A 12,930-nucleotide genomic window follows, 5' to 3' on the forward strand; every position below is an offset into this window, starting at 1 on the left:
GTCAATCGACCTGGAAGTTGGTCGCTGGTGGGGAGCCGGTAGGGGTGGTAACCCAACAGGGGGTTCTCTCCGGCTGGGGAGGTGTTCTTGTAGTAGAACCAAGTATAGTTCTAATCTTTTGGGTGGCTTGGCAGAGCGGCTGAAGGAAAAGTTACATCTCTCCGCCTCTGAATAGAAACACCTCCAAGCTCAAGGTTGGGCCCATCTGACATCTCAGTTTGGCGGTTGATATAAAAATAGTCTCTGGACAGATCAACAGAGGGTTCTTCCCCAAGGTACACTTCACAGAACACTTGAAAGTTGCATATGTTGGAGACAGAGTTGGGGCTGATGTCTTGTGGATGAAGATTATAGAAATGCAGAATGTTCCAAAAGAATTTTGAGCCGGGCGGTGAGAAGCCACGGAGTAGGTGGTCCGTGAAAGCCACAACTTCACCCTCTTGGGGCTGAGGAGGAAATTCAGAGCTTGGAACCCGCCAGTGGATGACCTCTTTGGCAGGTAAAACCCCCATGGTCACATAATCGATGAGTGTGTCCTCTGTGACTCTGGAGGCAACCCAGTCACAAGAGGTGGGTGCTTTAGTCATGACTAGCACACATGCCTGTGCGTTGTAACGGGGAAGAAAATTGATTTCTCCATCAAAACACCCATCAGCGTAGCACAGTGGGGCTGGGAGACGCATGTCGAGGTATAGAAGAAATACATATCATGCTTTAATGTATATTACTATTACTGTGGTGCATGCATGCGTGGTCATTTTATAAGTATGAATAGTTACCTGTATTGATCACTTTCTCTTTGACCCTGAGAAGCAACCTCCGATTCGATGGTTAGGAGGCAGTGGTACCTCAATTCCACCATGAATTAAACCTCTGGTTTGACGCATTGGTGTTGTATAAAGACAATACCTTTTCAATGGGAGACGATGTTCGCATCGATAGTGAGGCGTTTGTGGTGACTTGATCAATCTCAAGATTTGTGAGTTCAGATCTCTCGGAGGTGCTCATTAGGGCATGATATGCGTGTGTCCATTTATAGTGATGAGTGTATGTGCGTGCTTGTGACTTATGATGTCTACATTTGTACTGTGTTTATAAAAAAATCTTTTAATCTTTGCATACATCAATTTAATGTGTTTGTGCATTGCACCAAAATGAAAAAAATTGTCGCATGTTTCCAGTTACTCATTTATGTGGCCACTTTTAATGTTCACCACGTCGTGGACGATGGTAGGATTTTTGGTGTCCACCGTTAAAAAAATTGCGACGCCGCATTCATGTCCTCCGACGGTGCCTCTTTTAGCTTCACGCTATCATCAGACTGAGTGAGGTTTTTTAATATAATTTTGTCAATATTCAAATGTAATTTATTGAATTATTTGGACTTGGTCCAAACACAAGCATTTTTCATATAAGGTATTCTCTAAAAAATACACACACATCTCGTACCCCACATCAAGCTCCGTGCAACACCTTCACAGATTTACGCTTCTTTTGTAGCTTCGATATATGTCAGAGTAGGCACATGCAAATTTTCAGCTCAATCAGAAAAAATTTGACGGGATATTTCCTTTTTCTTTCTATCTATTTTTCTTTTCTAAAAAGTGGGAATCTGTTCAGCAATGTGCAGTGGGCCGGCCCTGTGGGCACAGCACCAGCCTCCCACCAGCCCAAATAGTGCCAGCCGGGACCAATCGGCCTAACTGCCCGAACTGGCCTAGCTCTACCCCCTAACCCTAGTGCCGACTTGGAGCGGCCTCCTCCGCAAGCTGGCCTATAACAGGCTGGAGCGGCGTAGGAGGCGGAGTAGAGAGTTGCCTGGCTCATATTCGGCGAGCTCGGCAGGCCACCCAGCAGGCTTTTATGTCGGAGAACTTCTCTTCCTACTCATCGGCTGCCATGGAGAGTGTGGAGAGAATGGTGCGAGGAGATGGAGAGCTGAGGTGTGGTGTGATTTTTGTCCGGCGTCTGGCATCGTCTAAATAGCAGGCAGAGGCCTGGAGCCAACAGGTGTTGTGTTTAGTGCCGGCCAGCTAGCGAACAAACATGTGGCTGGAGTAGGTAGGTTTCTCAGCATACGCGCTAGTTTAATGGAGCTAGGTAGGCAGTCTGCAACCATTTGACTACGGTGAGGAGGTGTGTTCAGCCGGACATGCAGCAGGCGGCTTGCCGATAGTGAGAGGTCGCCCCGCTCTAACGCCGATAGTGAGAGGTCGCCCCGCTCTAGGCCGACATCAATGCAAAGCGGCCACTAGCAGGTGGCCATGGGCAAGAATGCACCACAGGCAAGGGAGGGTTTTGGGTGGGTCAAGCAGTCAAAAGCGGACACGGCATCGGTCCAGAAAAAATGCATCAAAACCGTCAAGAGGATCGATACAAGACCGCGTTGGATGACAAAACACATCCGAATGCACGGTAGTCGCAGGCGAAGACTATTCCTGACCGTATGAGACAAGGTGTGTATCTCAATGGCAAATAACGGGAATGATATAGTGCATTTCAGCTCGAGCTCAGAGTGCACTTCCAATGTTTTGCAGTGCTACTTTCCATCTTGTAAACGTCTAATATTCTCTTTCTTTCTCGACTATACTTTGCTCACAAAGATCGAAAGTTGTGGCATAGTAAATGATAATCGCCTATTTCAATCAATTCAATTCTAAGAAAATGGCATTCAATCCATATGAACTCATAAATTTCAATACCTCCAGTAAAAATCCATTTCATATGATCTGTGATCCCCAACTATATTTTATAACTGGCTCAACACAAGCACACACGCACACGCAACAACTCTGGCGGTGCGTCGCAGCAGCTAACTAATGTCAATAAACCAGCAGCAGCAGTCCTATGACGTCCCCTCTTCTTCACTGAATACAAAGATTAATTCAGTGAACATAAGCATCTCAGTCCTTAAACCAGCAGCAGCTTCGATAGTTGATGAAGCTGGTCCTCCGCGTTCTCATCTCCTACACTGAATTGAATTATTCCTGAAACATAAACATCTACTGGCAACTAAGACAAGCACGCAGTTTAGATTTATGTATCAATAAAAATGCTTATTATCCAACAAACAAAAACAACACATCGTTAACCTTCAAATTAACAATACAAATACTAGTACCTGGATTTGATATCATTTGTTGCACAATCCCCACACCAAACCAGTGTTACCATCCACATTGTTAGGCTGCTACTGATAATGTCAACCCTAGAGCACCACAGGCCTTATCAGATGTCTTGGTGACTCTCAACAGGAAAAAAAAAACCTGATAATGTCACTGCTCCCTTACATGTTGTACTCTTCCTCCTCACATAACTTATGCTATGCCTTTCAACACTAACTAAGTAATTGAATATTGCAAAATAAATATCCTACAGAACAAGGCACATCAAATAATTAAGTGCACCATATGGCCAATGCGTACTATGATATAGGATTATGCCTCCCTTTATCTTAACATGCATTTCATCTGGTGGTATAACGCAAAAATGAACCCAGTAGTGCAGTACAAAAATTATGACAAAATAAAGATGCAAATGTAGGAATGTCTAAAACTGAAACCATTGGACAAAATAGAGAATCTAAAAGAGTTGAACTATTATTATAAATCTAATACAACTAGAACAAAGAGTCATCATATTCATTTCATTCACTACAGTCATCTTGCCAATAGACTAGACGACTCATTGGAAACATTTTTAATAATAACGACTCACTCTTTAAAATTAACTGTATCCTGATTTTAGAAATAAAAAAAACACCCCACTCATACATAATATAAATATAATTAACAAAACAATAAGGTCATTCCTCCTCACATAACTTAAGTTATGTCTCGCAAACACTATAAAGTAATTGAATAAGTGAACATTCATTGTGTTTCCTGGAGAAACAAAAGGCATCATTATATAGACATACCATAATCATGATTAAAAAAACAAAATAATCATAAAACAGATAAAATCACACTTTTTGGCTAGTGCACCCTATGATAGTATTATATGGCTGCCTACATATATTTCTTAAGCATGAATTTCATCTAGTGGTACAACGCAAAATGAACAAAATAGTTAACTACCAATTACTAAATAAATATTTCAAATTTATAAATGTTTAAAAACCTAACATTATTGAACTAAATAAACGATATAAAATTGAACTACTATTAATATTTAACATAAGTAAAATAAATAGTCATTATATTCATTTCATTCACTACAGTTGTCTTTAAAAATAATGAATTATTTAAAAAACATTACAGTAAAATTGTATTAAATTTTGCAGACATCTCACTCATACATATTTTATGTACGAATAACCAAGCAATGATGGCATAACCACACATGTCCATACAGATCTAACTTCATTAGATAATAATAAACATGGAGCATCACAAGCTTATCAAACATTTGGGAACTCTCACAAAAAAATTGCTTCATACATCATGTTAATATTCTCGTAAACTGTATTCTTTTAAAAATAATGGATCATTCAAAAACATTTAATAAAACTTTATTAAATTTTGGAAACACCTCACTTATACATATTTTATGTACGAATAACCAATTAATGATGACATAACCACAAGTCTACACAAATCTAATTTCATTAGATAATAAAAACCATGAAGCATTACAAGCTTATCAAACATTTGGGAACTCTCTCACAAAAAAACTTGCCTGATACATCATGTCAATGTTCCCGTAAACTGTAATCTTCTCCTCAGGTTACTTAGATTATATCTCCAATCCTCAAATAACTTAAATTATATCTCCAAAACATAGTAAAGTAATTGAATATTGCATTCCTTTTTTTTCCTGGAAAAACAACAAGGCATCAATAACATGAGACTTACCAATCATGATAAAAACCAACATAAAATATATAGTACACAACAAGCATAAAGAAATAAATCGACACTCTTTGGTCAATGTGCACTATGATAGTATCGTGCTATTAAGCTTCATGCACTACACAATGCAACCAAAAGTACAAACTGGTGAAAAAGGCTAGACAATCCACATATACACTTCAACACCCCCTCTCACATGTAACGCGGTAAGTGAACACGTGAATCGACTCGAAGGTATGGCTTAAGAGGCCTATACGTAAACACAAAGACGGGCGGCAGCAATTTTTGAATAAATTATGAAAGCCAGGACTTGAACTCAAGACCTTGGGCTCTAATATCATGTTAATCTTCATAACTAGCTAACGCAACCAATAGTCCAAACTGGTGGAAAGGGCTAGACAATCCACATATACACTTGAACATATGCATCCCTTTGTTGTTTTTTCTTAAGTATGCATGTCATATGACAGTGTAACGCAAAATCAACCCAATAGTGAACTATCACAAAATTTACTAGATTAGGATGCAAATTTAGAAATATCTACTGAGCGCCATTTTTTGTCTCTATCCCCATAGAACTAAATAAAGAATCTACAAATTGACCTATTATTTTTAAATTTAATATTCTCTACCGGCATAACAAAATAGTCATCATGTTCATTTCACTATAGACACCTCAAAAGAAATTAAACAACATGCTAATCCTATGGATCAATGCAAACAACTTTTAATACTAACAATTTATTCGTTGGTATCTAACTACTGCATGATACTAGTAAAATTTTGAAAGCACTCTCTCATATGTAGTCTATGAACAATAAAACAATTAACAAGGCAAAACCACACAACCATGCCCTCATACGTAGTATATGTAGACCAAACCAAGCAACAAGGCAAAACCACATAATCACACTAGTTAACATCACAGGATAATAATAACGACATAGCTTAGTAGGCCAACCATCTCACAACTAAAACAACATTAACATCAAGCCATACATCTAACAGCAAACACTCATAGTTACTAAATATATTAAGTAATTGTAGTCTAGCAAATTTAATAATCATATATTGCAACACAATAAAGGATAAGCAAACGACTTATGAAAGTACACTCTAAGATCAATGCGCACTGTGCTAAGATTATGACTTGTTGCGTTCCCAAAAAAAATTATGACTTGTGATACTAACTTTACCATCTAGTTGTAGTGGTTCAAATTGGTGATACCCTCGGGGTACCCTCCAATCCGCTTTAGTTGAATCAAATGTATCATTTATTTAAATCGCATCACTTTCTAAAAACTAGTTCGTTTGTAGAACTAAAAAAAGTTCAGAGGTATATGAAACAGGACCAACTAGTCATCATATTCATTTCACCGCATGCAACTTGCTAATAGATTAGGCAACATTGTACATACTACAGAACCATGCACCTAACTTTTAACATTAACGATTTATATTTCGACGATCATCCACTTCATGCTATTAGTAAAACATTGAAAAACACCTTACATAAAAAAAACAGCACACAAGTCAACATCACATCACTAGGCCTAACTTGGTAGCCAACCATCTTACAACTAAAATAGCATTAACACTAAGGCATATATCTAATGGTGGTCATCTATATATGTACCAAATGCAAAGTAATTATACTCTAGTAGTTTTAATCATCATATGTCGCAATGCAAAAAGGATGGACAAGCAAACTGACTTTCCAAAATACACTATGGTCAATGCGCACTCTGATAAGATTATGACTCCTAAGCCTAAAATACATTACCATCTCTTTGTTATCTTTTATAAGATAGCATACAATGCAAGTTATTTCTCGTGGTACTCATAAAATAGACCAGTTTTCACTTGAACATTAGTGCTTATTTGTGAAAGGCATATGTCTAATTAGGCACCCCCGCCATAGATATAAGCACGGGTGCTTACAAAACACTTGATTCATTTTACTAAGCACTTCATTTTACTCTGTTGTACATGGTCTAATTCATTTATCCGGGGGTACAAAGAGAACCGAATAATAAACTATATCACCATCCTTTTTACTAAATGAAGATACAAACTTAGAAGTATGCAACAAAGGCGACACAAATTTTATATATTATTCTTTGTCCACATGGAAACTAAATATAGAATGTGAAAGTTTGATCCATTATTTTTAAATCCAACACTTGCGAGAACAACACAGCAGTCGTTATTATCATTCACTATAAGAAACTCGCCCATAAACTGGACGATATCCTACTTTCTAAAGATGTATGCAAAAGATCCAAATACAAATGATTCATTATTTTGGCGATCATGTTTTAGCATGATACCGGTTTTTTTAAACACGTCCTCTATACACACTAGACTGTACAATCCACTAAGCAACGAGGACAAATCCTCACAAGCCACACATATTAACATCACAAGATAAAAATAATAACACCAAAAGTGCAGGTTGTACCTTAGTAGCCCAATAATTGCACAACTAAAACATGCATAAACATCAACCATGCATCGAACAATAATTATTTATATAATAAATAGGAAATGCATCATATAGTTACGATCTATCAGTTTTAATCATCATATACCACAACTGAGTAACTAATTTAGCAGTTTTAATCATCACATGTCACGGCGTAGAAAAAAGATAAGCGAACAACTTCCCAGTTTTGCTCGCCTCAGTCATCACAAGTCATATTGAAGTTACCAAACTTGCAATAATTAACATCAAACATGAATCATAAGCAAACTGCCGGCGAATGGATGTAGCCCTTTGATCCTAGATCCCCTCGACGTGCCTGCTAATGTAAAAGAAAACAGTAAAAAGGTCAATTGTGAGAAAACATATGCATATAAAAAAACATTAACCAAAGTATATATTAATAAACACCAACCCAAATATACACATAGTGAGTAATTACAATAATTTAAACATGATAAAATTCAAGAACAAGAATAAAATGCCCATCTACTCTCTGATTTCACAAAATCATTCAAATCTAAGGAATATTTCAGAAACATGTGATAAATTTGGCATGTATACTCTCCTTTCAAGTCTTCCTTTTACAAAAAAATCCATAAATCCAATATAAATTGAGCATGGCCTCTTTGATAGCAAACTACAATTATTTGACACAGACATGCATGAATATTTGAAAGAGGACATTACCCAGACCATTTTACTAAACGTACAGCAGGTTCTGCACAAGTTCATCTACTACTAGATTACTACTAAAGTTACATGAATCTAATAGGTTGTCTCTTATTTAATAGTGGGCTCCACGGTAAAATATTTGTCAAGCAAAATGAACATAGAGATCTAGGGAAAGTATTCCAAATTAACCTCAAAATGTCGTTGCGTAAAAATGTTTTAACAAGTTTCAGACAGCAGATTTCATAAGCTCAAGCTTAGGTATGCTATGTATCTTGTCTGATGGCTGCTTGGTTTTTCATCAAGATAAAAACCCTATGTGCTGATGTTTGCAGGGAAGCAATAGTTGTGTGTGCTTTAGCACAGATTAGACATGCATGTGAGAGCACCTTTGCATTTTGGCTTATTATGTGAGATAGCAACTTGGGTTGTCACTGTTTTTGGGAAGAGGTGTGCCTGAACCTGGGTACATGTACACCCCTTGTCTCAGCCGTTACACCACTCCAAGATGCGTATGAAAGCCAGGATATGCCTATGTTACGGAAGCATGGAATGAATTTGAGACAATCTGCAGTTTGTCTTGCTGCAGGAGCAAAGTGCTCCCAACTATGATGGTTCCTGCGACTTATGATGCTACGTGAAGAACGACGCATCTTGAAAATATGCATTGTTGGCCAGGTTTAGAGAGAAAAGTGTACACACACTAAGTGGCAAGATAGTCCATGCTGGAGTGAGAAGACTTACAGATAGTGCAAGGTGGAATAAAAAGTCTGTAGCACATACCACATACCTGGCTTACTCCGTCGCTGGGACGAAGTGGCGGAACGAGAAAAATCGACGGATATTAGCTGGTGCTTCAGCCAGAACGGTTTGGATCCTTGACATGCGTTCGACAGCCTCTTCAACTTGCAGAGCTGAACTACGAGCCTTGCCCAAACTCTGATGCATATTCAGATGAAAGTCTTTGGGATCGATGGGGAGGTCCCGAGAGACTACGTACATATACCCCCGGCTCCTCTTGTGATATTGAAGAGCAGGCCGTATAGTTCAGCTGATAGCAGGATGATAAGCTCCCCCAGCTCATCCCTTGGACCGGCAAACAGTGACTGGAGCAGTAGAGTGTCAGGATGAGCGGCAATGAGATGGTTGATAGCAATCGATACCTTCCTGAGAGGCCTGATACTGGAGGATGGCTCAAAGCTTGTGTGGATCTTCTGCTTGATGTCTGTGATGCACCAGCTGATGAATACCTCGAGAGAAGGCCTGAGATCTTGGCCATCTTTGGTAACCATAGGGATCTTGCCGTGGAAGAAGTCTTCTGCCCTTTGGGCAACTGAGGTGACACTGTTGACGATGCCGATGGTCACGAGCCTTCCTATTGCAAGATTAACGCTCATATCCTTCGCGGTTGAGAGTAGGTACAGCCACGGGACGCCCTCCCTTCCATCGAGCCACGGCAGGCCGCCCCCGCCACGCGCCGCGCCGTCGCCCGCCCCCCCACCACCAGCCGCGGCGGCGCCCGGCCCTCCGCCACGCGCCGCGACCCCGCGACCAGCCGCGCCGTCGCGCGCCGCGCCATCTCCGGCCGTCGCTCGCCGCGCCGCGCCATCTCCACCCGCCGCCGCCATTTATTTTGCTCTCGCCTCTCCCTTTTTTTTCTTTTTTTTAGAGAATTCTCGGGATAGAAAGAGAAAGAGGGATAGGGAGGCAGGTTCCTTAACCCTAGCCGCATCCCACATCGGCTTGGTGGGCCGGATCGGGCCACTGGTACAGGGGAGGAAATGCAATAGGCCCAATACGAGCAAACAGCCCTAACAAAAATACAAATCAAGCCTTCAGTTCAAAAAAGAATACTACAAAGCTAAACTTCCATTTGGCCCCTAAAACTACTAAACTAAACTTCCATTTAACCCCTCAAAATGGAAACTTTTACATGTTTAACGCCAAAAAATACAGGCACGCTAATTAAGGGGGTGCCGAGAAGCCTCGCGCCAGGGGAGCACGATATGGGCCGGCCTACCTGCGCGGGATGATACAGCCTCATTTTTGTGTTTTCTGTTTCTTTTTTGCTTTATTTGTTTAATTTTTTATACTTTGAAAAATTCGCAAAATATATATTAAAAAACATTTTAAAAATGTTACCAACCATTTCAAAAATGTTAAATGTGTATAGAGAAAATGTTTAACACATTTGCGAAAAATGTAATTGATCAGGTATTCAAAAAATGTTAATCAAGCATTTAAAAAACAATTGAAAAAGTATGTGAAATTTTTTTAATGTATATAAAAAATGTTGACCACATATTAAAAAAATGATGAAATGTTTTGATCATGTATATAAAAAATGTTAATCCAGTGTTTAAAATAATATTAACAAGTATTTAAAAATGGTAATCAAGCATTCGGAAAATGTTGAATGTGTATAGAAAAATGTTGACCATGTATTAAAAATGATGAAATTTTTTAACCATGTATATAAAAATGTTAATCAAGTATTTGAAATATGTTAATCATGCATTTAGAAATTGTTTAATGTGTATAGGAAAAATGTTGACCATGTATTAAAAAATGATCAAAAAATTGGTCATGTCTATAAAAATATTAACCAAGCATTTGAAAAAAATATTAATCAAGCATTTGGAAAATGTTAAATGTTTATAGAAAAACTGTTGACCAAATATTTTAAAAAAAACCTTGCATTTGTAAATGTTAATCAAGGGTTTGAAAATTGTTTAAAAATATGTATATAAAAAAGGTTGACCATGTATCCAAAAATTTTAAACTTACGGTTGAAAAATGTTAGATGTGTATTTGAAAAATATATTAGATATATACCAAAAATATGTATCGAAAAACAATAAAATCCGAGAGGAAACCGAAAAAACAAAGGAAAAATAAAAAAAAGAAAAGTAAAGCATTGAAAACCGAGAAAGAAACAAAGAAAAAGAAAAAACCATTGAGAACCATGAAAAGAAATAAATAAACCCAAAGGAAAAGAAAGAAAATAAAAAACCAGTGAAAATGGAGAAAAAGAACGAAGAAAAACCCTGAAAAACATAAACAAAAAAAACTTGGAAAACCCTATGGGAAACCGGCCCTACTCCCTTATGTAGGGGTGCCCCGGGGTGGGCTTCCGTGAGGGCACTTCATGCACCGTGTGGCGATCAATCATGGAAGGCAAGGAGATACTATCTTTGGGAATTATCAAGAGGGTGGGCACATGAGAGGAAACTAGTATCTGGCATAAGATCTGGATACCACACAACTTCAAACTTAGACCAATTTGTGCACTGTCTTCTAATCCACTGCAGCAGGTGTCTGAGTTGATTGATGGAGTTACCAGGTCATGGAATAAACAAGTGATGTCCGAGCACTTCATAGCTCCAGATGTTCTTGCCATCCTTAATATTCCGTTGAGTTCTCATATGTCTCAGGACTTTTATGCTTGGCATTATGATAAGAGAGGGGTGTTCTCTGTCAGATCCGCCTATTGGATGATTAGTAGTATCAAGGCTCAGAGGGAGGATTGGCTTGAGCATAGAGCGGGCAATAGGGAGGATTGGCTTGAGCATAGAGCGGGCAATTCTGACCAAGCTGCGAACAAAAGAAACTGGACCAGATTATGGAAGGTGAGGATCCCGTCCAAAGTTCGCGTTTTTGTGTGGCGGCTTGCCCACACGTCATTACCAACGGGAGCCACTCGACTGCACCGGAAGATGACCACATCGGCGGCTTGCAGCTTATGCAACGCTGAGTCTGACACTTGGCGTCACTCTCTTTTCGACTGTCGTATGACACGGTGCATCCGGGCATTAGGAGATGAAGAGGTGTTGGAGCATATTCTTTCCAATAGATCAAATGATGCACGGTTGTGGCTTTTCTGGGTATTTTGACACCCTGAAAGAAGCAGATCTTGCGAAAGTGTTGGTCACCATGTGGGCTATTTCGTGGGCACGGAGGTGGTCTATTCACGATAACGAGTTTCAGAGTCCTCTCTCCACAATCTGCTTTATCACGAGGTATCTACAAGACCTGAAGATTGCGCTTGACAACAAGAAACCGACCATTACCAATGTGGCTAGCGCCCGGCCGCGAGCCCGGGTTTGGGTGCCACCTGAAGGAGACGAAGTAAAGATCAATGTCGATGGGGGATTTCACGGCAAGGCAATGTTGGAGCTGCAGCTGCAATCTGCAGGACCAAAGAAGGTCGTTTCTTGGGTGCTTCTGCGGTGGTTTTTGAGGGGCTTGTCGAGGCAGCGGGACTAGAAGCACAGGCATGCAATGAGGCTCTGTCGCTGGCTAAGGACCTTAATCTTTTGCGCATGGTTCGAGTACAGGGAGAACAATTTTGAAGCTCATGCGCTGGCGAAGGGGGTATCTTCGCTTACAGTAGGACGCCATATCTGGCTAGGGACACTGCCGAAGATTATTTGTATTCCGTTAATCATCACTTCTTAATAAAGTCCCTAGTTAAAAAAAGGAGCGCTCCCTGCCCGAGACATGTTGCTTGTAGAAAACACGGCACGTAGGAGCTTTTCCCTGTTTTTTTTCTTTTCCCTTTTTTCTGGTTTTCTTGGTTTTTTATTTCCCCATGTTTTTCCCTTTCCCCTAGATTTTTTTGTTTCTTGTTTTTTCCCTGTTTTCAATCGGATCGGAGCACATATACTTCCTCACGGGAGCATAGTTTTTCTTCACTTCTCGCGGGAGCACAATCTAGTACTCCCTTCGTCCCATAATATAAGAACGTTTTTGACACTAGAGTGTAGTGTCAAAAATGTTTTTATATTATGGGACGGAGGGAGTACATTTCTCAAGAGCATGGGTGCATGAGTGCACTTCCTGGCAAGAGCACAATTATGACTCATCCTCGGCTGGACACAAAGCTAGTACATTTGGAAGCAACTAATTTGTTCTCACGTAGGA

General features: G+C 39.6%; 1 long non-coding RNA gene across 2 annotated transcripts; it reads right to left on the bottom strand.

Moving 5' to 3' along the window:
- Positions 1 to 2,681: 2,681 nt before the first annotated feature.
- Positions 2,682 to 9,677, bottom strand: LOC125542227. 2 transcript variants are annotated; one of them, XR_007297814.1, is made up of 2 exons: positions 8,798 to 9,677; positions 2,682 to 7,654 (listed from the first exon to the last, which is right to left on the bottom strand). It is a non-coding gene; the product is annotated as an uncharacterized LOC125542227 (long non-coding RNA). The 2 variants fall into 2 exon arrangements; XR_007297815.1 differs by having other exon boundaries at positions 2,682 to 7,657.
- Positions 9,678 to 12,930: the final 3,253 nt, after the last annotated feature.

Source organism: Triticum urartu, chromosome 3 (assembly GCF_003073215.2).
Source record: "Triticum urartu cultivar G1812 chromosome 3, Tu2.1, whole genome shotgun sequence".
Classification (NCBI taxonomy): Eukaryota; Viridiplantae; Streptophyta; class Magnoliopsida; order Poales; family Poaceae; genus Triticum; species Triticum urartu.